Source organism: Bos grunniens, chromosome 21 (assembly GCF_055505025.1).
Source record: "Bos grunniens cultivar Pamir isolate PY7600 chromosome 21, Bosgru_T2T1.0, whole genome shotgun sequence".
In the NCBI taxonomy this organism is placed as follows: Eukaryota; Metazoa; Chordata; class Mammalia; order Artiodactyla; family Bovidae; genus Bos; species Bos grunniens.
This window is the reverse complement of record NC_141185.1, coordinates 62623605-62650237: the sequence shown is the minus strand read 5'-3', so window position 1 is coordinate 62650237 and position 26633 is coordinate 62623605. Positions and strand designations below refer to the sequence as shown.

The following is a 26633-nucleotide window of genomic DNA, read 5'->3' as shown; positions in this document are numbered from 1 at the left end:
AGATACGTGTCACACCATAGAAATTGGGCTCCCCCGATGGCTTAGCAGGTAGAGAAGCCGCCTGCAATGCGGGAGACGCAGGAGATATGGGTTCAATTCCCGGGTCAGGAAAATCCCCTGGAGAAGGAATGGCAACCCACTCCTGTATTCTTGCCTGAAAAATTCCATGGACAGAGGAACCTGGCAGGCTACAGTCCAAAGGGTCGCAGAGTCGGACACGGCTGAGTGACTAAGCACACATAGAGATTACTTTCTATGTTCCTTTAAAACACTAAAGAAACAAACTAGTAAGCAAGGGTTTCATTTTTCTTTCTTTTTTCTTCATGGACTAGAATTCAGATTTTATTGGAACACAGCAGAGACTAGTTTCTTTTATGATGAGGGATGAATGCCTGCGATTGCAGTAACTGTTGTGTATTGTTGCTGCTGTTTATGATGGGGAAAGGCAGACAGGCTGGAGGGACTGCCTTTGTTCCCATGGTTGTCCTCTCCTTGGTCAGTTGCTGGGGGTGTGTCCATGGACCTGAGTGACCCACCTCTGGTGGCTGATGGTCTTAAAGCCCACTCTTTCTTATTTGAAATAGATTGGTAACTAACCACAGAGGGAAGATGTGCATGCATATGATGGATATCCCCAAATGCAGCTGAGATAGCTATGCCTGCTTTAAATTGTTCACATTATAATAGTCCGGAAGTCTTAATTTTTTTAAATTTTATTTTAAGCATTTATATTTTTAAAGACTTTAGAAAGTATTCTATTCTTAGTTTATTCCTAGTCCAGAAAGTTCTTGGGGTTTGAAACTTTATTTTTTACACCACTCCTCAGCCTCTTAGTCCCCTTATCAAGGCAAGCATCTACTTTAGTAATAGTTATATAATAGAAAAGGCCACTTGTTCAAAATTGTGTGTATTTCCGTCCATTCATCCAAATTCTGACGGTTTCAAATACATTATTATTGTTGTTTTGTATACTTTTGTATGGCTGTTTTTTTTTTTTTTTTTTAAAGCTGGCACTAACTTTCTTTAAACTGGCTGTGGAATTATTTGTCAGTTTGGTAATTTAGGTATATGCATACTGCTTTCTAAATTACTCGACCATGGGAGAGCAAATATATGTCGACGGTCTTAAAGCATAAATGTTTTACAGAGCAAAACTTTAAAAACTTTCTTGAGATATTTTGGGTGCCAACTTTGAGCTTATCTTGTCACATAAAATATAGTCAGTGGTTTGTCTTTATAAAATCAATTATTAGAAATGCATGTTGACTAAGTAAATGAGACAGTGCCAATTTGAGTTAAGAAAATTTAGTTAATAACAGTTTAAGGGAGAGAAGTCTGATGATGATTAGGGAGAGATGAGTTTATAACAGTTTTTCCCAAATCGGAAGCGTCCAGCTGACCTATAATAACCTCCTGGAGAAGAGTAGGAAGCATAGAAAGAAAGCCCAGGTGAGAGGTCCATGATCTCCTTGCCTGTGAAAGTGAAAGCGAAGTCGCTGAGTTGTGTCCGACTCTTCGCGACCCCATGGACTGCAGCCTACCAGGCTCCTCCGTCCATGGGATTTTCCAGGCGAGAGTACTGGAGTGGGGTGCCATTGCCTTCTCCACTCCTTGCCTGTACCAGCTAGCAATAGGGGAGAGGTCCATGGTCTTGCCTGTACCAGCCAGCAATAGTTTTCTTAGGTCATCAGCTGTTACTTATATTTAGGTTGTAAAGTCCTCAGCAGTTGTGCAGTTACTACCAGCGTTGTCCTGTGTTTATTCTCCCCTGCTAAGTTTTGGGGGTCTCTCAGTAGTGGGGTAAAATACCTACCCGTAGCTCAGACTCTGAATTTGAAAGAGAAACACAGATTATCATGAAGACAAACGATCAGAGACCAGAGGCAGAGGAAGATCTGCTGTTGGGCTTCCTTAGTTCTGTTGTCTGATTTCTGTGGATACTGAGTTCATGGAATGTGTGAGATCACAACATGTTATAGTTTCATCCCAGGAAATTCTTTTGTTACCACTGTTGTACTTGGTTGACCTGTGTATCTGGGATTTTCTGTCTGGCATTACCTCAGTAAGATTTTCAACAACAAGTGGTGTTGGGTCAGGATGGAATTCCTAGTTACATTTCTGTTCATCAGCCCCTCTCTGGGGAGACTCCTTTATTAAATGTTTCCTTTCTCCCTCCCTGAGTCACTTGAAATTGTTCACATTCGCCCATTTCTGGCTCCACCCTGGTCCCGTCCAGACCTGCATGGACTCTTGGAGGAGATGCTTGGTTGGCCTCTGGGCGGGGCATTCTGACTCCAACGCCCTCCTTCTGCTTTGATGGGCTTGCCAGCCCCAGATTATCAGCATGTGCCTTTTGTGGTGCTGCCCCTAGGTCCAGGAATCAAGTCCGAGGGCCCTGTCCTGGGCTGTAATCCGCCCTTACCGAGACTTTGCTATAGGGATCCTGTGTGAATTCCTAGGATTCTCTATCAACACGCTCTAGCTCTACGGTAAATAAGCCCGTTCCTAGCTCCATGTTTTGCTCCTTCTGTATTCAAGGCCTGGAGTGATTTTCCTTTTTACTGATGTTGCCAGAAAAGGTCAGAAAAATTGGAGTTGGAATCTCTTTTTCATTAAAAAAAAAAAAACCCTCTAGGTTTCAGATCTGTGAAATAGGGACAAGACTGTAACTGTGTAAAGTTGGGAGTTAATTCCTGTTCCCCAAGTACCTTCCTAGAGTTTTAGTTCATCTGAGATGCCATCTTTTAATTTCTTTTTTTTTTTTAATTTTACTTTATTTTTAAACTTTACAATATTGTATTGGTTTTGCCAGATATCGAAATGAATCCGCTACAGGTATACATGTGTTCCCCATCCTGAACCCTCCTCCCTCCTCCCTCCCCATACCATCCCTCTGGGTCATCCCAGTGCACCAGCCCCAAGCATCCTTTTAATTTCTAACACAGATTCCTTCTCCTTTATAAAGCTTTTCTTGATTACTCTCGTTTCTATAGACCTGACTTCCTACTTGTTCCTTTTGAGATCGTACCCCCTGCTGTGCCGGTTAGCAGTGATTGGTTTTTGTCTGGGACCCGAGCTGTTGTCATTTTAGGAGGCTGTAGAGAGAACTGCAGGCAGAGAGGCAGAGGGCTTGGGTTTGAATCTCAGCTCCTCAGTAGCCGAGGCCTCAAGCCAATTGTTTAATCTTCCTGTGCCTCATCTGTAAAGTTATAATTCTGATAGAACCTACTCCAGACGTTTATTCTTAAAAGCGAAAAGCGAGCTGATGCATATGTCAGATACTTAGGCTGGCGTATCCTAAGTCCTCCAGCTTTTGTTTGCTACAGCTCTAATGGATGCGGCATCCTTGAACAGAGTTGTTGTTTGGATACTGCCAGAAATGCAGGATGCACTTGACGTCGGGCTTCCGTTGTCGTTTAAATGTTATGCAGAGCCTGGCACATAGTAGGTGCTCAGTTAATGTTCTGTCGTGAGGATTTATTTTGCTAAGGTGGTTACCAGGATTGCAGTTTGCTTGTTTAACACAGTTTTGTGATTTTTTTAAAAACCTTTTTTCATTAAACAGTGGCCGGTGCCTGAAGTGCATCGTCCATTTCAGAGGTCTATTATGCTTTCTCTGTCTAATCCTTGGCCGTGTCTGCTGGTGCCCAAGAAGTGTCCAGTGTGCGCTTTGTCCGCCTCACCAATGCGTAGGCGCCATCTAGTGGCCAGAAAGGAAATTCGGCCTCTTCGGTGCCTAAGGATGAAGACGGCCCCGTGGTCCCTCTGTCTGGCTTAGGTTCCTGGGAACCCAGTTCCAGGAAAATGTGAGGACTGCAGGCTTCTGTAGGACCTGTTGGGATATGGTTTTCAATTAAGGTTGCTCTGCTGCATCAGTGAACTGGCTTGAGAGAATTTGGGTCTCCCTAAGTGGTGTGAGCAACTTTTGACAAAGTTGTATCTATCTACCTAGCGCACCTTTTACAGTTTGGGATTTAAGATGTTTTACAGGACTTAAATAAGTGACAACTTCTAAAATATTCCTTTCAAGGTTAGAGGTTTAAAACATCTACTGATTCCTTTTGAAAAATAAGCAAGATTTACTTCCCATTGCTCTACTTAAAATGTGTGGTAAGACTTTAATTATCATCTTATATGTGTCCCCTTGGGCAGTTTTCTGTAGTTCTGGTGCTCACACGCCAGAAATCCTAACAGAGAGTAGTAACAAACACTTTCATTGCTGCTGTTGGGCCTCACGTTGCTTGTATTTTGTTAGACATTTTTCTGTACTTGGTTTGCTACTTGTTGGGTAGTTTCAGAATCTGCTTTCTCACTCCCTTAGTTGAGGCTACACTAAGTTAGTGCATAGGTGGTTCGTTTAGAAAGTGTTAGGCTCATCTCTCTGTGATTGCTTTTGGCTAGTTTTCATTTGGAAGTCATTGGCTTGGCTGTCTGATAGAGGATTGCAACTTGCCATCCTCTGAGACATTTTGAACAACAGCTCTGGCTATTTCTGAAACAGACTGGACCCACTCAGATCTCTTTGCCTTGGCAGGTGGGAGCCCCTGTGCCAAGGGGCTCTTGGCAACTGTACTACTTCCTCTGATACAACTGTATTACCTGCTCACGCTCTGGCAGACTCCTTTCAAAATTAGCTGCGGCTCTCCCTGTCCGGGGGCCTCGACCCTGCCGGCTGGGTGGTCCCACAGATCTCTTTATACTCCTGTTGGTGCGTCGTCCCCAGACTGTTGCACTCTACTGGTCAGGGAGGCGAGCGGCACCTTGGTTATCCTTGAATTCTGAGCTCATGCTTCAGTGCCTAGCACGTAGGAAGACCTCAACTAATAGAAGACCTCTTAAAGGGACACACTCAGTCCCCCGTGTCTCCTCCACTGTGAAACAACGTGAACAACAAATTTATTTTCATCTTGTCATGACCACTCTTTGCTGACAAAGGTCCATCTAGTCAAAGCTGTTTTTTCCCCAGTAGTCTTGTATGGATGTGAGGGTTGGACCATAAGGAAAGCTGAGCGCCGAAGAATTGATGCTTTTGAGCTGTGGTGTTGGAGAAGACTCTTGAGAGTCCCTTGGACAGCAAGGAGATCAAACCAGTCAATCCTAAAGGAGAGCAACCCTGAATGTTCATTGGAAGGACTGATGGTGAAGCTGAAGCTCCAATAATTTGGCCACCTGATGCGAAGACCTGACTCGTTGGAAAAGACTCTGATGCTGGGAGGGATTGAAGGCAGGAGGAGAAGGGGATGACAGAGGATGAGATGGTTGGATGGCATCATCGACTCGATGGACATAGGTTTGAGCAAACTCTGGGAGAGTGAAGGAGAGGGAAGCCTGGTGTGCTGCATCCATGGGTTTGTAGAGAGTTGGACACGACTGAGCGACTGAACAACATGATCACTCTTCTAGCTGAAACGTTTTATCAGGCCAGTTACTACTACAGAGAACTTGGAAGCAATAAAATTATCTTTAAGATTATGGTTTAATCAGGCTTTTTGTACACTGAGGTGAGTGAAAACCCTAGAACCCCTGGAAAGGTCACTTGTGAGTCCAGCCCTGTGTTGAGGCTGCCTCATCTCTCTGGAGGGAGGCCTTGTTCCAGAAGTTCCCTATAAATGTGGTTCAGTCACTCAGTCGTGTCCAGCTCTTTGCGACCCTGTGGACTGTAGACTGCCAGGCTCCTCTGTCCGTGGGTTTTCAAGGCAAGAATCCTGGAGTCGGTTGCCGATTTCTTCCCCCGGGGGTCTTCCTAACCCTGGGATAGAACCCCAGTCTTCTGCTTCTCCTGTGTTGCAGGCGGATTCTTTACTGCTGAGCCACCGGGGAGGCCCTTCGAGGGTTTAACGCGTCTTTCTCAGCACCAGCTGTGTCCGGGACGGGATGCAGGCTGCGTGGAGCTAGCGCCGCTTGGAGGCAGCCTGGGTCCCGCTGTGTGGCGTGCTGGGCTCGGCCTGAAGCCGCGGGGCAGGTGGGGCGTCCGTGGGCTCCCTCTGCCACTCCTGACCCTGACACTTTCCCCTCTGAACGACTGCGAATGCCCAGGCTGTTTCTCGTGGTGTTTCCCATCTTCAGCTCCAGAGACAGCACGCAGAGAGATGGGGTTCTTAGGAAGGTCTGGCTGGACTGAGCGGGGCTGCTGTTTCTTGCACAGTTTCCTTGACGAGGCCAGTTAACTTTTGCCTTGACTCCTGGCGGGGACGATAGCTCACCTTAAAGACTCCTGTCACTTAAGTGCGCCCTCTCCTTCGGGGCTGTGGATGAGGCTTCTAACGGCCTCATTGTGGGGCCACTGAGGTTGGAAGCCTGCACCCTGCATCCCCCAGAAGTTGGTGGAATAATAGATCTCCTGAACGTAATTAACACCTGGGAGATTACCCTTGAAAGCTTCATACCCTAAGGCCTCTAGTCCAGTGGGATATTTCTTACAGATAAATGGAAACATGACCATTTGAACCTGGCACATTAATTTCAGGCATAGCCTGTTTAAGAGTGTCTTGGAAAGCGCCATGCAGATGTTGAACAGGGTCAGGTGAGCTCCATCTGTACAAGCCAGCATGGCGCCTGCCTTTTGTCTGCCCTCCTCACGGCGCTTTCTGCCTTTGAACCCCACCCCCCCCCCCCCCCGCCAAGTCCCCCTGCCACAGGCAGCCCCCTCAGACACAGGCAGATGCTGGAGCCTCAGTGTCCCCATCTGCGGTTCGCCATGCCATGAAGGATAATCTTGCATCCCAAGTGCCCAGCAGGACTGGCTTGTAGGAAGTGTCCAACAGGTGCATGTTTTAATCTGTCTCTTCTGCAGGCCCTGGTGGCCCCGCAGCCTCTCCCTGGAGGACTGGCCCCGTTTTCTGCACTTGCTGTGATGTTCTGAGCTCCTGAGACAGGTGGGCAGCCAGGGTGGGGGGCGTCAAGCTGCTGAAGAGCTCCGGCGGCCATGGGTGCTCCGACTTTGATGCTCCTTGAAGGTTTGACTCTCGGGTGCCCTGGGACAGGCTCCGGCGGGCGGGCAGGGCCACTGGAGTCTGAGGCAGACAGGAGAGCCAGGGGAGGGCTCAGACCTATGAGCGTCAGGGTGTTCCAGGGGGGAATGTGGAGGGCTGCTCAGGTCGGTGCTGGTGACCCCATGAACGTGCGGTGAGGGGGGCCCTGGAGGCCGGGTCACACCCCGACCTGTCAGAAGGGCGCCCCTGGAGCAACACCCAGGGACATCGGAGGTGCAGGGGAAGGAGAGCACCAGGCTGAAACTGGGGGGCCGCACAGCCTCCAGACATATTCCTCTTCTCTGGAAACAAAAGGGAAAGCTCTTCAGGTGTGTGTGCATTGCCGGGCACTGCTCTCCCGCTTTCCAGGGACCCAGCTTGGCTGTGACCCCAGGTCCCCTCCGAGCCGCGTGCTGGGCCGTGGCCTGAGGTTGGAGGCTGGCCGCCCAGAGCAGGGAGGGCTCATTTGTTGGAAACGGGAGGCCGGTTTGGTATCCAGCTCCGGGCTTTGCTACTGGTGCTTTTTAACTTGAATGCGTACTGATGATGTTTTGAACTCGACCGGCACATTGTTGTTCCCCTGAGAAGTGGTCACTGGGCCTTCCACAGGGGTCGGGGTGGGGGTTGGTTACTGCTGGAAGATTCCTGCTGCCCTTCCTGCAACTGTTGCCACTGCACAAATAGCCTTAGAAACAAACACGCCAGTTCCAGAGGTCGCCTGGGGGCCTTGGGCGACTTTCCTGCTCTCAGTGTGCTGACTTTCAAATTCTAAATCCCTTTCGCCTGTGGGAGCGAGCAGACCTAAGGGGTGCAGTGTCCATGTGCTGCGGGCAGAAACCGCGCCTTCTGCTGGGTCCAGAACGCCCTTCTCCCTGGTCGTCTTTGATGCTCCAGGTTTTGTACAGCTCGGGCTCTACCTCGAATGAGACGTCTGCTGATGGGCTGTGCCTGGACACCTTGTTTTCCTTCTGTATCCCAGTTTTCTCATCTGCAAGATGGGAATTGGTTAATGGCACCCATTTCAGAGGACAAGTCAAAGTATTTCCTGGGGAAAAAACCATACATTCCTTGGAATGGCGTGCCTGTCATCTGCACTAGGGGTTAGTCGTATTATTGTTATTAAAGATGGAGGAAACAGACGTTGAAAGTTGTCTACTTCCTTAAAAAGTGATCAATGCCCTCCTGGTGCATATGGGTTCTGATGTTGGGCATTTAGCATCATTCGCCTTCTCTGACCTTCACATCAAGACTCCAGCAGCTTCAGTTGACTTAGAGGAGTTTTGTGAGCGCTGGCTCCAGCCTTTCGTCTTTGGGGATAGAAGGCACCTCTGTCTGTTCTGTTCCTCTCTCTTCCTGTCATCCCTGCTGCCTCCGGGGAAGGACGCAGAGCGTGCTCCTCCAAGAGAGGCAGTTATTTGAACCCCAAGATAGCCCAGGTGTTGGGGCTCACCGGACGGTGAGTCACTCCTCAGTGGCACCGAGCGTGTACGGCCCTGCTCTCTGCCTTCCTCAGGAGTGGCTCGGGGGGCCAGGTGGCCTTCTGGGGAGGAAGGTCCGCATGAGAAGTGAGGGGGGCGTCATAGCCCCACCTTCATTCAGGACACAGATCCAAAACACGTGACTCTACTTATCCAAAAACACTAGTTCAGATATTCAAAATACTGGGAAGAGTGAGAACGTGTGGTGTGGGGTCCTGGCTGCCAGAGGTCTCAGTGAGGGGGTGGGAGCCAGCCCCAGAAATGGTGAGAGTGAGAGTGTTAGTTGCTCAGTCGTGTCCAGCTCCTTGCCACCCCATGGACTGTAAGCCCACCAGGCTCCTCTGTCCATGGAATTCTCCAGGCCAGAATACTGGAGTGGGTAGCCATTCCCTTCTCCAGGGGATCTTCCCAACCCAAGGATCGAACCCGGGTCTCCCGTATTGCAGGGAGATTGTTTGCCATCCGAGCCTTGGGGGAAGGTGGTGCCTGGTTAGTAAGTTCTTTGCCAGAGAGCCGCCTCCAGGAGGGAGAGAAGGAGCTGCCCTTTTGCTCTGCCCCCTTGGATGGTACAGGTTTCTGGTTCCTGGGATGGAGATGAGGCTTAGTCCTGCTTCGGGAGCTTGTTAGGTAGGTTTGGGTGCTCTCGTTAGGGAGCTGTTACCTATGGTAGTGTTTCCTAGGGAAGTGTGTTTTGAATCCAGACCCCTTATTCAACCAACTTGATGGAACAATTCACAGTAAGAGCGCTTTTCTTAGCAGGAGGAGTTAATTCCTTTGGTTTACAAGTTATTCCTTGAGGTCAATAAGCACGAGACAAGATGAGCCCCTTACTAGTCATTAGGGAAATGCAAATCAAAACCACGGTGAGATACCAGTTCATGTCCATGAGGACGGTGATTATCAAAATATTGAAAATAACAGGTGTTGGCAAGGGTGTGAAGATGTTACAGCCGTTCTGCGTTGCTGGTGGGAAAGTAAACGGGGCAGCTGCTGTGGAAAGCAGCGTGGGGTTGTCCCTGGAAAAATTAAACACGGAGTTGCAATCTGATCAGGAGTCCTACATTAGTATATGCCCAAAGGCCTTGATTGCAGGGAATCGGAGATATTTGCATACCCATGTTCCTAGCAGGAGATAATTGTTTGCGGTAGCTGAAAGCTGGAAGTGTCCGTTGGTTAAACAAAAGGTGGCCTGTGTAAGCAATCAAATATTATGCAGCCTTAAAGAAGGTAGGAGATTCTCACACATGCTACAAGAAGGATGAGCCTGGAAGACATTGTGTTATGTGAAAGGAGCCAGCCACAAGTCAACAAATGCCATCTGATTTCACTTAGATGAGGAACCTACAGTTGCCACATTGACAGTGATAGAAAGTAGAAGGCGGGTATCAGGAGCTGAGGGAGGGGAGGATGGGGAATTAGCGTCTGATGGGTTTGGAAGTTCGGTCATGCAAGGTGGAAAGAGTTCCGAGGACGCATGGTGGCGATGTCTGTGCAGCAGTGTGAATGTGCTTCATGACGCTGAACTGTGCACTTAAAGGTGTTTCAAGTGGGCTTCCTTGGCGGCTCAGTGGTGACGAATCCGCCTGCAGTGCTGGAGACTGAGTTCGATCCCTGGGTCAGGAAGATTCCCTGGAGAAGGAAATGGTAATCCACTCCAGTGTTCTTGCCTGGGAAATCCCCTGGACAGAGGAGTCCATGGGGGTCGCCAAAGAACTGGACATGACTTAGTGACTAAGCAACAACAAGTTGTGTTTATTTTTACCACGGTTTCAAAAAGTCTGGTTTCTTGAGTATGTGCCGTGCAGAGAGGAGAGCAGGAGCGTAAAAGCCAGCCCCCACCCGTGGTGATGGAGGCAAGCGAGGGCTGTCACAGGTGCCCCGGGAGCTCGGGGGCTGTGTGAGGTCAGGAGAGGTGTCCCCGAAAAGCGTGGCTTTGTGCTGAGCCACCAGGGGTGGGTCTGTTTGCCGTAATGAGAGAACGTCTCCAGTGGCGCTTTCCTTTCAAAGGGAAGGCAAGTCAGGAGTCAGACTCCCGTGCCATCTAGCCACAAATGAAATTTATTACTAATCAGCCATGTGACGTGTAATTGCTTTTTCATTTTCTTATTTTTCCAGAAGAGAGATTTGTTTAGATATCTGGTTCCCTCACTGATTAGACTAGAAGTTTTTCATTTGCCTTGACAGCTCAATTTCTTCCCGCTCGCGGACTCCCCCGCCACGTAGGGAGCCCTGAAAGAAAGGGCTTGACCCCTGCGTGCCCGAGTGGGAGCATTTCCTCAAGCAGAGAAGGAAGCAGAGGCCCTGGGGTGTGGCCTGAGGGCCAGGGCACGTGCTGCCTGTCCAGGCGGGCCGCCTGCCCCGCACCCGTAGCTGCTCTCCGGGCCTGCTTCTGCGTCCTAAGTTGTCACCCTCTGGCTTAACCAGGAGTCGGGGCTCAGGCCTGGACCTGCCTTGTTCCACCAAGAGTGGGAGGCAGGTGAGCCTGCCTGGCCGTGAAGGGAGTCCTCTCTGCCCCGCTCAGTTGAGCAGCCTCTCCGTTTGGGCCCCGTGGGAGGAATCTCTCTGTGGGCGGCTCCACCGGGCATGGAAGTTGACTGGTACTTTCTCTGCGTCTCAGAAGTCAGCTGGAGTGACCACTCTCGTTCTCCCCGGGCAGGAGGAAGTGTCAAGAGGCTGGGGTACTGCTTCCCGGCGTGGCAATGTGCTCTCATGAAGCTGGGGGGACGTCTGCATCGTCTCAGGCTCTTGTAACAAATCACCACAGGCTGGGGGTTAAACAACAGATACTTAGTTCCCACAGCTCTGGAGGCTGGAAGTCCAGGATGAAGGTGCTGGCAGGGGCAGTGTCTGATGAGTGTGTACTTCCCAGCTTGCAGATGGCCGGTGTCACACGGCGGCGTCATGGGGCAGAGGGAGGCAGGCGAGCACGCTCCCGTCTTCCAGCCCAGAGGACGCTCATGCCTTGGTGGGACCCGCCACAAGGTGCCATGACCTCACTGATAGCATCCTGCGGGGGGTTAGGGCTTCAGCATATGAGTTTTCGGGGAACACAAACATGCATTCCATAACGATGGAGTAATATACATATATATGAAGTTCTTGGTCAGTTTCGAGAGTTGGCTTCGGGTTTGTTTGGAAGAACTAAGGGAAACCCAGCACCTAAACATGGATGCTTTAAAGATGGCCCTGAGTGCACTTGGCTTCTGATGCTTTGGCCAGGTGCGTGAAATGTACAGGTGGTCTTCTGGGCATGCGGTTGCTTTTCTTAGAGTGGATGCTGCGTGAGAGGAGCGTAGTTATTGGGAAATCTCACACGACCCCTGGAGAAGGAAATGGCAACCCACTCCAGCGTTCTTGCCTAGAGAATCCCAGGGACGGGGGAGCCTGGTGGGCTGCCATCTATGGGGTCGCACAGAGTCGGACACGACTGAAGTGACTTAGCAGCAGCAGCAGCAGCAGCACACGACCCTGCTTCCTGCAGTTTTGGACAAGGGAGTTGCTGCCTTTGAACTCTGCGGTGGCTCCTAGTGGGCAATTGTACTCCAGGACCGCTTCACTTTGAGTTTTTGAAAGCTCAGCTCCTTGGTGAGGACTCCCCTTTCCAGTGGGATGGAATGTAGTTCAGAGGCCCTCATCTTAGCTGCCCCCCCCACCCCCAGGGTCTGTCTTGTGGATATGACTCCAGCAGTGGTGAAGGGTCAGGGACGTGCTGGGGATGGAACTCCCTTTCAACACGTCCACGAGGCTGGGTGACTGGGGAGGCGACTGTTAATTGTTTATAAGCATGAGCTGTTTACAAGTCATACTTGCTATTTTCAATCTGACCCTGCTATTATGTTGTTTTGTTTCTGTTCACAGCTGAGTTTTAAGCTGGGTAGGATTTAAGGGTGAGTCACTCCCATGACGGTAAAATCGGTATCGATCAAGCCTTCCTGTTAATCCTGCGAGCAGTTTAGAGATGGATGAGGCGTCTTAAGGCTGCTGCTGGGAGGATCCGAGAGTGCAGGCCGCGGCCTGAGGTCAGGCTTCCTCAGGACTCAGCTCACCACTCTCATCTGCCGGTCTGGATCCGGCACGCTGCTTGGAGCCTCCGCTGCCTAAAGTCGGGGCGTGTTTCAGTGAAGGGGATACGAGCCCTGGTGAGGGTTGCTCCCCTCCATGCAGAACTCTCTCTGGACCACTGGTCTGAATGTTCAGTGAATGTGTGCCAGGCATTTGTGGGGAACTTAGGATCCCTTTCCTGCCACCCTGAACTCTGCATTGAAGTCCGATTTGCCACCTCGTTCCTGCCTTGGTCAGAAAGTTGCCCCGAGGGTCGTGTGTGCCTGGCAGCTGTGGATTCTTCTGGATGGAAGGACAGAGAAAGGTTGAGGGTCACGTGTCCGGGCAGACTGACGGGAGCAGGACTGCAGACAGGGCCGAGCAGTTTCTGAGGGTTCAGCCCCCAGCTCCCATGGGGGCAGCGGCTAAAACGCTCACACCCAGCTTCCTTTCGCCTCCTGGTCATCCTGCCAGGTGGGTGTGCAGGCCCTGGGCTCTGCAGCCGGCTCAGTGTCCCAGCTTCGAGTCCCAGCTGAGCTCCTGGAGGCCAGCTGCCTGGCGAGGAAGCTGCCCAAGGCCTGGGGGGCACCCTGGCTCCTGGTGGGGCGGTGGGCCCTGTGCACTGCCTTCGGCCTTCTCTCCAATGCCAGGCCTGCCCTGGGCACCGTTGAAAGCAGACAGGGCACTGCCTGGATGTGGGCAGTGGAGTGGAAGGTTCTGGTGAAGCTTGTACTGCAGAGAAGAGGGGGTGAGCAGGTGGATCAGGGGCTTGAGGGATAGAGAGCATCTGGTTGGGAGAAGTTGAAGAGGGACAAATTGGAGTGTCTGGATGTTCAAGGACGTGCCAGCAGTAGGGAGGTGTCACGGAAGCAGCCCCTGCCTTGGAAGGGTGTGCCATGTGGCTGCAGAGACTCTCCTGGGAGCGGACCGGGGTCGTGATGAACAGGACCAGAGTGGGCGGGGGCACGGGCAGTGGGAGCCCAGCAGGAGGTCCTGGGCCTCCTGGAGGAGGTGCTGGGAGGGCCAGGGTTTACTCAGCCTGGGGCTGAGCTGGGTGAGGGCTGAAGCATGTGTGGTGTGGCCCAGGGAACAGGCTGGAGGTGGGGGCGGAGGGTGAGGCTGGGGGCAGGTTGGGGCTGGTATCAGGGGTCCTCGGAGGCCAGGCTGAGGGACGTGATGGAGTCTCAAGGGCAAAAACAGTCCACGAAAACCGATTCTCTTGTGTAAGTTAAACTAATACGCTGGTGGCCCCTGGTCTTTGTGAAATAACCCAGAGCCTTTTGGGGGAGGTGGGAGAGGCTGGTCCCCCTGCTGTCCAAGCACCATCACGCTGTGTCCCGGGCTGACTCGGCTCTGTCTGACTTGCCGGAGTTACTCATTTCTGAACCAGACAGAGGCCTCTCAGGTTATCACGTCCAATGGGAATAAGCAGAAACGTCCATTCTCTCTTCATTTGCTTCCCACCCCAGGTCAGCATTGTTTTAAATGCGTCACCACATGCAGCTTGCTAGTGGAGGTGGTGTGTCTGACCCCTGTAGAAAGTAACTGGAGATGTTTTCCAAGCCCTGGCAGCTTTTTGGTGTTCGGACTGTGAGGACTTTGGAATGGGAAGGCATTCTGGTTGAGTCGTGGAAGGAGGGAGACCTTTGCAGGGAGGATGAGAGTGTGGCCTTTCCCCTCAGATCAGCATAGTAAACGCCTGTGCAGACGTTTGTAGGGTATCTTTGTGGAGAGCGAGCCCTGTACTGTTGCTCGAGTGCCCTTAAATTAACAGGTGAAGGAGCGATGCCCGGCTCAAATCTGACATCTGAAAGCGTTTATGCAACTGTTTCGTGGATGTTTGAGTTTTACTCAGATTTAGTAGCCTCTGTCAAGTAGATAGAATCTTCCCTGAAAACCAGTGTGACGATATGCATCAACCATCGGGTGTTCTGAGATGTGAAATATTTAGTCCCAGGTCTGCTGCAGGCTCTACACCGGGTGGGAATGGAGGGGCCGAGGCGTGAGGCCAGCTGTCTGTGCCCACCAGGACCCCGCGCCTGGTCCTCTGGAGCAGCATCATAAACAAAACCCCATTTGTAGACAGTGAGTTCCCAGTGAACCTTTAATTATGGGGGCAAGGTATGTATGCTGGTCGGGGCACAGAGCCAGAGGTTAGGGGCTTACTCACTGCTTAATTCTCCCTGGCCTTTCTTGCTCAAATCTTGGTTCTTCTAAGGTTCAGAAAATAATGTAGAATGCCTAAGATTTCTGAAATTCCTAGCTCTGGAGACTTGATGACATGAAAGAGCCAGGATTTTTAGGCTGGCCATTTCAGCATCAACCATTTCCCACTTCCTGATTCGTAGCTTCCAGGATTTGTAATGCCTTTGGACATTTTTTTCCTCTCTCGTTTAAAAGCAGCCATTGAAGAAAAAGTAAATAGCGGAGTCCCCGGCCCAGAAGTCCTACTTCCTGTTGTTGTACTATTGAGCTCTGAAAGACGGCTTTGCAATTTAGGCTCTTGTTTGGGCTGTTACAAAGGAATTCTTGAGATCTTTTTGTTTGGACAGGCTGTATGAAGGCGATAAATGGAAAGAACTTCAGTTTAATCAGCCCAGAAGTGCGCAGGTGGCATTATAGTTTCCTTCTTAGCTTTATGGGGGGTGTGAGTGTGTGAATATAACCCAAGCAGTAGTGAGTTTGCTAGTGCACACACGCATTTGCAACAATGCAGCTGTTTCCCTCATAACGTTTACTTTTGAAAGACTTACTCAGGTACAGATGACACTTTCTGAATATAAAAGAAGTGGGAGTGTTTATAATTCTTGTAACAAGGGAGAAAGATCCAAAGTAATCAAGAAAATGATGGAATGTCAGACTTCCCCTTTCCCCACCAACCCTTTCCATGAAATGAAAGTGTGGAGCCCCAGAAGTGTCTCACATTCAAACGCTTCCGTGCTACAAATTTTATTCCTCCCGTTTGAAAGTTCTGATCTAATTTGTGATAAGAGTCACAAGATTTTGAGAAGTACAACAACCTTTCCAGCTTTAAGGGATGATATCTTGGCCACTGAAGTGGTCCTGATTGTGTAAACTAATTCTGGCCCCAGAATCATTTCATCTGTGGTGAATGGACCCCCTACCCGCAGGCCCCCAAATCCAGGTGTCTGAAAAGCTGAAGCAGGATATCTAGTGATAACTTGATCTAGGCTTTCATGAAGGTGAACGACAATGTTTCTGGGTAGAATTCCTAACGTCCAGCTCCCCTTGTGTGGTCCAGTACCTGTTCTGGATACTAGGCTGCGTTTGCATCTGGGAGCATGTGAAGGTGCTGCTGTCTGCCTTTCTGGGGTTATAATCTATAGCATGTATTTGGAGGGCACGTGGTTTTACACAATCTGGTTAATTGATATATTGGTGGAACAGCCCCTCTTCTGGGGGACTCTTCCTAAAGATCATAAGCAGGAAAATCTTTCCTCAGCTTCCCAACCAGTGGGGGAATAACAGCTCTCTATCTCTAGTTTTTGGGGGCCTCTCTCAACAATTAAAAAATGGGAAAGAGTACACAATCCCCTGGTATGACTTTTAGTTTTTAGTGATTTATTTATTTATTTTTTTAAGCATGAAGACCTTTGACTCTTAGTAGCTTTACACATGGGCTTCCCTGTAGCTCAGCTGGTAAAGAATCCGCCTGCAATGAAGGAGACCCTGGTTCAGTTCCTGGGTTGGGAAGATCCTCTGGAGAGGGGATAGGCTACCCACTTCAGTATTCTTGGGCTTCCCTGGTGGCTCAGATGGTAAAGAATCCACCTGCAATGTGGGAGACCTAGGTTCAACCCCTGGGTTGTGAAGATCCCCTGGAGAAGGGAATGGCTACCCACTCCAGTATTCTTACCTGGAGAATTCCATGGACAGAGGAGCCTGGTGGGCTACAGTCCATGGGGTTTCAAAGAGTAGGACACGATTGAGCCACTCAGCACAGCACAGCACAGCCTTACACCTCATCTTTGGAAACACCACCTTTTGAAACAGGTGGTAACTGCTGGCTCCTCCCACGTGAGGTGCAAGCTCTGTTACAGTTAGGCTGGCCTCACCTCTGGCCGATGAAGAAGTCTTCCCGGGTTTTGCTGATGGTGTAGAGAGAGCTCTTGGGAGCAGGGTGTTTTGAATTAGCAGATGGAGCACCAGCTTTTTAAACTTGCTGCTTGTTCTGCTAACTAGGTACTGTGCGTGTGTACACACCTGACAAGCAGCCCCTCTGTGTTGGGCTCTGCGAATTGGTTTCTCATTTTGTGTGTTTGAGGCCAGTGTGTTCTTCTCTCTGGAAATCTAGCTAGCTCCCCTTTCTTTTCAGCCAGTGAACTTTACATTGTCATTGCAGTTTTCTCTAGGAAATATTTGCACAAACTGGGGAGCCCTGTTTCTGTCGTCTGTGAAGGCCATCCTGGGGGTCAGAGACAAGTTCAATTGGCAGAATGAGTTGGTGGTGGTCTCTGAATGGTCAGAGTGTTAATGCTATCTATAGCCAACCTGTGTCTTTGGGGGAAGAGTGGATTTTAGACGTGCTTTAAAATAACGACTGCAGAATGAATCTGATTCTTGTATTGAGACAGGGAGGGAGTGAATGAGTGAAAGTCGCTCAGTCGTGTCCGACTGTTTGCGACCCCATGGACTACACAGTCCATGGACTTCTCCAGGCAAGAACACTGGAGTGGGTAGCCTTCCCTTCTCCAGGGGATCTTCCCAACCCAGGGGTTGAACCCAGGTATTGAGATAGGATCAAATCATAATCGCACATATCAAAAGGACAAAACGGAAGTCACTATCACTTTAACCTAAAATATGGGAAACAGAAACTGAAGGCTCCATGAAAGCAAGAATTGTGCTCACTGTTGAGTCCATGGTACTTGGCACATGGTGGGTTTTATGAAAAGCTAAGAAATGGATGCCAGAGAGTTCTCAGATCACAGCCCCAGCAAGGCCTCCTGCCTCCTTCCACGCACTGCGCTCTCGGTGGAGCCTACTGCCTCCTGTAGATGATCCTGCGGTCGAGAGGGTTCTGTGGCAGTGAGAATTGATTCAACAATCATGCGTGTGCACGGCAGTACACCGCTTCACATATTTGACCTGTTTAAAGATAATATGCCACTACGATGAACAATGAACCTTTAATTAGGGGCAAATTTGCCTGCCACCTTATACTACAATTATTACATTTATTGCTTTTTTCAAATTATAATAGTAATAAATGGTTATTAGGGGAAAATTGGAAACTATCATTAGGAAAAAAGGAAAATAAAAATCATCTGTAGTCAGTGTAGAGGTAACCGTTAATACTTCGTTGTAATTTCCTGAGGTCTTTTTTTTTTTATCTCCCTCAACTTACCTGTGTACGTATATATTTAAAAAAACAAAAATGAGTGTTCACTATATGCAAATTTTTATCCTCATTCCCCTGCTGCTTAGCATCACATTGTGAATTTTTGCCTGCTGCATTATATTTTTATCATCTGGAATATGGTCTTTAGTTATTAAAATTGTATAATTGCTAGATTTACGCATTTTACAATGTGTGCCATTAAAAATAATATGATAAAATCACGTGTACTATTGTTGGTACTACTCTTATTATTTCTTTGGGTTAGACTCCTAAAAGTTGAAAGAGTGGAATACTGGGAATTTTTTTTAAGTGTGTATACTTTTGATCCTAGATAAATATTGCCAGATTGCTTTCCAGAGAACTGTAGTTTAAACTCCATCAACAGTACCCAGCACCCTGCTCTTTGTCAGTATTGAATGCTAAATTGAGCCTCGCAGTTTTAGCGTTTAAAAAATTTAGTCTCACTGCTTTAATTTCCGTTTAAAGGATTACTGAGGAGATCTTTCTTCCGTTTTTCGATGGGCTTCCTGTCAGTTCGCGCTTAGATTGGTGTGGCCCTCTCTCCCCAGGAGTTTACCCTGAGGTGCTTCACCCTGTGCTCTCCCTATTGCAGGTCTTTCCTAGTCTGCTGTCTGTCTGTCTGTTTTTTCACTTGTTGAAATATACAGTGTTTCATTTTCATATGGAATAGCAGTCTCTTCATTATGGTCTTTAATTATGGTTTTTCTTTTGCTTGGAAAGTTTGTACTCATGCCAAAATCAGTTCAGTTTTAGCTTATGTTTCACCTTTTTCTTTTAGTTCTTTAACGCTTTGAGGATTTATTTTGTATTTCAATAAAACGAGATACCTTGCCTGTTGAATATTCAGTTTTCCCAACACGGTGATGTTTTGTTTTATCTTCATTGGATTATCTAAAATATTTTCTATTATAGCATCTGTTTAAGAACTGTCTTTTCCCACTGCTCTGTGTGCTGTTTGTGGTAAAATCATACTGTCGTATATACGGTAGCTTCATTCTGTGTATTAACATCTTCCAGGAAGACTCTGCACTGAGTTAAATATTTCTGGAGAGGCATTCTGCATGACGGTGTGTGTGTTGTTCCGTCTTGTTGCAAGTTGTCTTCTCCACTGCCCTCCTAAAACAGAAAAAAATCCACTGGGTTTTGGTTTGGATTGTTAATAAATCAATTTGGAAGAAAATAACAATTCCAAAATGTGGACTTCTCAGTCAAGGACATTTCATGTCTCTCTATTTATTCAACTTTTATTTATCTGTTAAGAAATCATAGAATGGCATAGGGTTTATATTTTTCTTTCTGGGTTATTCCTAGGTAATTAACACTCTTGTTGCTAATGTGGGAGGAATCTTTATTTCCCTTTATATCATTTAACTGATTATTGTTTATGTGAGAACAGCTATGGAATTTTGTGTATTTATCTTGTATTTACCCAATTCATTGATTGCTCTTATTATAGTTTTTTTTTTTTTTTCCTAGTTGATCCTCCTGATTTTTCTATGCAGAGTCACTGATAACCAATAAGGATAATTTTGTCTCCAGTTTTTTTAGTACTTAACTCTGTTTCAGTTATGTATCATTTAGGAAGATACATGGCTACATTCGAGGGCTGCTTTTTTTCCAGTTTAGGAAGTCTAGAGGAAAGCAGCCTGTGGCTGCTGCAGTGTGCTCAGTGTGGGCATGGGGGACCACAGTCCAGGCTTCTGTTTCTCCATCCATCCATGTGTCTTTGGTCCTCATGTCACAAGGTGGCTCCTGTGCCTCCAGACATCACATCTGTGTTGCAGGCAAAAGGAGGAAGATATAAAGGCAAAGGGCAAAAGGGCAGAGTGACTTGCCTGCAAGCCTTGCTTAACCAACTGTCCCTTCCTCACATGGCCAGCTGGGGCTAGTAGGTGGGAGATAGTTAGTGGGCCTGCTGTGGGGGATGGGTCAGCCAAGCAGCATTCATTGGCTACAGGGTCTTATAGCATTGGTCAGCTCATCTGAATAGTGTTATATGCTGATTATGGAGGGGTGTGTGTGTGCTTAGTTGCTCAGTTGTGTCTGACTCTTTGTGACCCCATGGGCTGCAGCCCGCCAGGCTCCTCTGTCCACGGGGATTCTCCAGACAACGATACTGGAGTGGGTTGCTATACTCTCCTCCAGGGTATCTTCCCAACCCAGGGATCAAACCCAGTTCTCCTGTATCGCAAGCAGATTCTTTACTGGAGAAGCCGAAGAATACTGGAGTGAGTAACCTATCCCTTCTCCAGGGGGTCTTCCCAGCCCAGGAATCAAACCAGGGTCTCCTGCATTGCAGGCAGATTCTTTACCAGCTGAGCTAACAGGGAAGCCAATTATGGAGATATTTGTCCTTTTGGGTTATATTAATGGTATATTCTTTGATATGTGTGATATCCTTTGGTTTAAGAGAGATTTTCATCATGTTGAAGAGCCGTCCCGTTTTCATGGGTGACTAATGAGGGATGGGTGTTGAATGTCATCAGATGTTATTTTGGTATCCATTTAGACTCAGATGTTGTTGTTATACCCATTGAGGTGATGTGGGAATTGATTACCTGGTAGTAATTCCTCAAATTCCTGAGACAGACTATTTTTGCTTGTGGTGGGTAACTCTTTCGATTCCTAATTTAGTTTGGTTTGCTTACATTTCATCAAAATTTTTAAGTGATATAATTTTGTGGTTCTGTTTGTATGCTCTCTTTTCCCAATTTTGCTATCAGGTTTATGCTAGCTTTGTAAAATGAATGACCAGTGATTTTTCTTTTTACCTTTTCTGCAACAGTTGATATAGTGGCCATATAGTGGAGGCAGATGTTTTTAAAATGGATTGTTCTGTAACAACTTAAAAAAAAATTCTTCCATAGCTGTTGGTTTGTCCAGGTATCTTTTTTTTTTTTTTTAATTAATTTTGGTAAGTTAAAAATTTCCAACAAATCAGTCTCATCCCATTTAAAAATTAGTTGTCTGTAGAATTTTCTTTGTAGCGTTCTTTCCTCATATCTGTTTTTCACTCTTTCTCTTTTTAGGTACTTTTTTTTATTCCTGATTAGACCTCCTGGGGCTTTGTTTTGTGCCTCCCTCCCTCCCACAAAGAACCAGAATTAATTTTTTCCATCTTTAAGCTTTCTGAGTCTTTTGCTTGCATTAGGCTCTTGTCTCTTCACATGTCTGCCTTGCTGACAGATCGGGAGCTGCTTGAGGCCAAGCACCCTGTCTCCTTTCTCTGCACTTACTTGTTTCACAGTCTGCCTGACACATGACACACACCTACTTGTTTAATTCTTGCTTTGCATCCACCACCAGCAGTTACTGTGTTATAAGGGAGATGTCCATTGATTTTGTAGTCTGTGCAGTGGGAGTGTTGCACTGACCTCACAGGCTTTATGGAGAGGAAGGTGCTGGCATATTTGGATTCATCCCAAGGGATAACCCCTTGATAGACCAAGTTGAGGTAGCATTGCCATTTGATGGGTGTTTGGGGAGCTCCAGAGGGCAGCTTGCATATCCTCAGGTCATTACGTGCTGCAGAGGTGGGACACCATCGCGCTGGGTGATGCTCTGTGATGGTGGGAAGGGCGGCTTGGGTCCTTTCCGGCTCCTGCTCCAACCTCAGGGCCGTGCAAGTCTGGCTCAGTTTCATTTGAAAATTCTGCTCATGTCTCTGGCTTAGACCAGCATCAAGCCAAGATTCTTGAATTTAGGATTGCTTGGATGTCATCTGAATTATTGTCTGGTACATGTAGGGGGAGGAGATTGTCATTATTCAGCATGGGTGGGTGGAGGGGGAGAAGTGCTGGGATCTGTCTTGGGTCATGTGAAACCGAACTGGGGTTTTGATGGAGGCCTTGCACTGTTTCCTTTGCGGGCGGTGATTGTCCATGTAGGGTGGAGAGAGACTAGGGAGGGCTTAGCTGCCCTTGAGGGTGTCCCCGGTCCCCGGTTCCTCTGGGGGCAGGACGGTAAGCGAACGGCAGGGTGGATGTGCCAGCAGCCTGCACCCTGGACCCCACAGGGGCCTGCCGTACCGTCTGGCCCCAGAGAGCCTGCAGTCACCATCTGGTTTGACGTGGTTTTGAGTAACTTCCTTCTCCCAAAGGACACCAGGGCTCTTGCATTCACAAACATGATCTGAGTTGTTTTCCAGGAAGGGCTGAGAACATTCTAGGAGAAGTGTTTGCTGAGGGTATTCCTGTTGGGTGAACCGGTGTTCTGGTTAGGGTCCGAGGACACCAACCTTCACGTTGAAAAAGCATGTCTGTGCTCTTGGATTATTTTTTGTGGGGAAAAGTGTCAAATAAAGAGTCTTTAAATAGTTGATTCAGAAATGTTAGAGATTTAATTGAAGAACTTGTCTACATTTTTACATTTTCCTTAGGGACGTAGAAACTAACATCTTTCTCTGGGATGCTTTTGAAATTTATGTTCCTTGTTTGGGGAATCTCAGATGCAGTGGGTGGTAACGCTGTACTTCTCTTGCTCTGCATTTTGCTTCAGGTAGGCTGCTGGGCAGCCCTTCCTGGAGTCGATAAACCTTGTGTGTCAGTGACATCCTTCCAGCCAGTGTATCTTGCATGCACTCCCTGGTACTGTGGTGATTGCTTTATCTTTCTCTCCCTGCATGGTTACAGGGGTTCTTTAAGAGCAGGGGACAGGTTCTTTGTTTCCCTAGGGTCTGGCAGAGTGCCTGGCACATAGTAGGTGGTCATTAAGACAGGTGGAGTTGAGTTAACGTTACAAGGATTTTAGAGGATCGGACTAGCTTGACTTCAAAGGGAGATAAAGTGCCTTTTCAAGGGTGCACCTCAGCGATTCCTCAAGTGATCTGGATGTTTACTTTAGGATTCAAAAAGTAAAGTGTTCCATTTAGTAAACTAAGTCTTTCACAATCTGATGTTATCCGGTTCTGTTGACTCTCCTCCGGATTTGGGGGCTGTTCCCACTTACAAGGCAGGGAGGGGGCCGGCCGGTCCCCTGGCTCCTGCAGATGGATGTGTGCTTCTGTGGGCACTGCCCAGCTGGGCTACCGCGCGTTTACTGCCGTCAGTTTCTAAGGGATGAGGTCATCTTAGCTCAGCTTAGTTTCCTATACAATAGTTTTGCTTGTTGAGGAAATTGTTCTCTGTTGAAGTTTTTAAGATGTAAGGGATGTTATGAACTGCAATCAAGTGGGGATCCTCTTATGTAAGTGCATCTGACAAGCCAATTTCACAAGCACATCTCATCAGTCACAGTTGGATGGCAAGGTTTATTGTTTAAAGTTTTTTGGTGTGTGTGTGTGTGCGTTGAGTATGGAAGGGAAGCCTCTATATAGAAACCAAATGCTTTCAGAGGCGAAGAAATGGCACGAAGGCATGGATGTTTAGACATCTGGACATAATTTCTCATTTCTCTTACTCTCTTTCTTCTTGGTCTCTGGGACATTGAGACAGCTGTTAATTGAACTCCTTGTTCAAAATATCAAGCTGTAATGAGATGCGAGTGTTGTGACCACCTGGTGGGTGTGGATCCCGGAATAGCTCTACAGGCTGAGGAGGCCACTCGGAGCGGCATCTTCACCAGCTTGGCCTCTGAGCTGAGCCAAGTGCTTGTGTTCATTTGCAAACAGTGCTGCCCAGCCCTTAGCCAGTTGTTAAATCACTTTGGATGTGTTGACAGCCTCCAAAAAGTCATAACTTAAAAAAAAAGTTCAAGCTTGAAAAAAAGGTAAGGAAATGATCTCCTAGGGAGACAACTTCTGCCTAAAAAATGAAAGCTTTAAAGACACAAATTCTATGTTATAAACAACTTGTAATTTTGATCTTTTTCAGTTGTAGCTCCAACAGCCTCTACGATAGATCTAAATACGTTTATCACAGCTGGAAAAATGTTTTATTGTCGTCTTTGTTTATCATAATATGCCACCTACTCTGGTTGTGTCTTACTGTAGCTCTGCTCCTTTGTTTTATGTTTTTTCATAGAAGGGGGGCAGATGAATGTAAACGACACCTAGAAATTGAAACAGGGAAGAAAAAAAACACGATGTATTCAGCCAGCGCTCTTTCCAGGTTCTAGACGTCAGCTGGCAGCCGCCAAGCTGTGGTTTATTGAATAATACTTAATACTTAGCACAGCCCTCAGTGAAGATCTTTTTATGGCCTTTTCTGAATGTTTTACAAACATAACTAGAGCTTATCCAGATGAGAGCAGGGAGCTTTTTTATTTTCTGTTTTAGAAGGAGCAAATTTAGCCATTGGGATGCTACCATTTAGTGAATAGGAGGGGAATCGCACTTGGAGGAGCTCCTCCCGGTGCTGAGAGCATGCGTGGGGTTTGGCCTCGGTAAATCTGGGCTTGCATTCCACCCAGTGTTAATACTTAGTGACTGATTTGCAGCAAATTAATGTAGCCCCCGTGAGTTTCTAGATTTTTGGGATACCCTGTTGAAAGATGGGTCCCACAGTATGCATTCCACGTATACATTTTTTCTTCCTTTTCTTATCCTCCAGACTTGAAATCTTTCCTGTATGATTTTTCAGAGCTTTGATGCCCTGCCACTCTGCAGATAATTAGGTGCCATTTGTTAACATAATTTGAAAATTGCAAATTCATTTTAATAATATCTTAGGCCAAGTATAATGAGGAAAGGCAGTTTTATGGCCCCAAATCGTATTACAAAGCTAAATGGAAACCAGTTTTAGATGATTCTAATTTATCCATTTCTTGGCCATTCCACCTGATGTATACCGGCTGATCTGGGCACACACTGACTTAACCCTGACGCTTTGGGTAGGAGGAGAGAGGAGAGACTGCGTGAACCACATCTAGCGGCTGATTTTGTGTTTGGCATTCATTGCCTGGTACGTGCTGAGATCTGCTACTCCTTAGACCTTGGTTGGGTGGACCTTTGTGAAAGACAGAGAATAAATACAGTCTCTGCCACCCAGGGGCTCATAGTCCAGTAGTAAGGGAGCCCCTAAACCCGCAGGCAGGTGGATGCTGCCAGGGTCCCATGGCTGAGCAGAGAGGGAAGGGTCAAGTTGGCACCAAGGTGGGTGTTGAAGGCTGGTGTGGAGAAAATGAGTGTTTTGCCCGAAGGAGCTCCTGGGAAGCCTGTGTACCTGGGGTCCTAGAGTTTGGGAACCTGAGGTGGCTCCAGGTACTGTCCGACGAGGGGCCTGCAGGAGCTGAGGCTGGCGATGTTGGCACAGTCAGATCATAAGGGCTCCAGGGAGGTTAGGTTTTGTCTGGAAGGCCTTGAAGGACTTGAAATGGAAGAAAGGGCACCGTCAGATTTGCATTTTCAGGGCACCGCCGTGGGAGCAGGTGTGCCACGGTGGGTCAGGCCCGGGACCCAGCCCCCAGCCAGGTGCTGTGAGGTTGTCAGGGAAGAGGTGGCTGTGGCCGCCAGGACTTGGCATCCATGCCATTTGGCTCCAAGGCTGTCATCGGGTGATGGTTAAATTCGGACAAAGGAACAGAGCTCTGAAAAGTTACAGCTGCAGAGCTCTGTCTCATTTTGGCTTTGCCCTCTCCGGCTTCGTGGGGAACGCCGCAGCTGCTCACCTCTCAGGTGGAGACAAAGCTCCTATGACCCCCTCCCTGGTTTGGGGCGGACTCGAGCAGACGAGGACACGTGGCAGGGTAGCTCTCTGGAGGTGTGTGCTTGTGGAGCCTCGCAGGCGCCGTGTGCTCTGAGTTCCAGAAAGCTGTGGGTGCTGCTGGAGAGGGCCCTGGGCCTTGCCAGCTGAGGGCTCAGCGTGCCTTGTCGGTGTTAAGGGGAGGACAAGGTGGCCACAGCCTGGGCCGCCAGTGTGTTCTCTGGTGACCTGGAGCACGGATTCTTGCTTCGTGAGCAGAATGCAGGGTTTGGACCGAGCCTCCAGCCCTGGCCTGGGTGCCTGCAGGGCAGTTGTGCAGAGCTCTCATTCAGGCTTACTACACAGACTGATACCAGGGGGAGTTAGCACGCTCCTGTTTCATGGATGTACCATTGTGCAGAATTGGCACATATTGGAATGGTGTTATAATGCTTTTTTTGTGGGGGTGGGGGGGTTGCCAAGGCTTACCTCTGCTGGGTGAGCTGCTTGTTCTCTGGAAACATCTCTGCTTGGTGTCATGAGATGAAGGCTTCTTCTCTGCCCTGCCACCAGCTAGTGGCGGGATTTTGAGAAAGCCATTTGATTCCCTGCACCTCAGTTGATTCATCTGTGAAGTGGTATTATATTCAATAGATGCTTAAGACCCAAGAGTACTTGGCTAGTGATCTTTGGCTCAGGAGACACAAAATGAGGTTCAGGGCTCTTGAAATTGCATGCAGAGTCTTTATAGGTTTTTGGACAAAAGACCCTGGTTTATAGCAGGGAGGGACCCCAATCCTCAAAAAGAAACCACAATTCACCTCCGAGGCTCCCTTGAAGCCCCCTGTGCTTCCATGCATCAGCACCCGCGTTTGGACAGTCCCCCCCGGCCTGGTGTTCCTGCCTTCTGCCCGCCTCTGTGAGGTGGGTAGTGACTTTGGCTTGCCCAGTTGTCAATATCAAGTAAACAGAAGCTCAGCCAGTGTTAGCAAAATTAAATCACTGTGGGGGAAAAAAAAAAAAATCAATGTTAGTGAAATTAAGTCACTTGATTTTAAAAGCAACTTGGAATAGCAATTTTTCATATTTATTGTGCTGTTTCCTCCCTCTAGATGTTTTATAGTTCTGTCTGTTTGCTTTTGATATCCTTTCAAGGAGCAACAGCTTTGGGCAGTTGCAGTGGGTTTTCAGATACTCCAGT

General features: G+C 48.1%; 1 protein-coding gene across 3 annotated transcripts in view; it reads left to right on the top strand.

Moving 5' to 3' along the window:
* Positions 1-26633, top strand: part of IGF1R (insulin like growth factor 1 receptor) — a 306038-nt gene that overhangs the window by 7410 nt on the left and 271995 nt on the right. Inside the window, exon 1 of one of the 3 annotated variants that reach the window (XM_086365382.1) lies at positions 19968-20101. The exons of the other annotated variants lie outside the window; for them this stretch is intronic. The gene's annotated coding sequence lies outside the window, so the exon portion shown is untranslated. Of the gene's footprint in view, positions 1-19967; positions 20102-26633 lie in introns of those variants that run through there. 3 annotated transcript variants of the gene reach the window in all.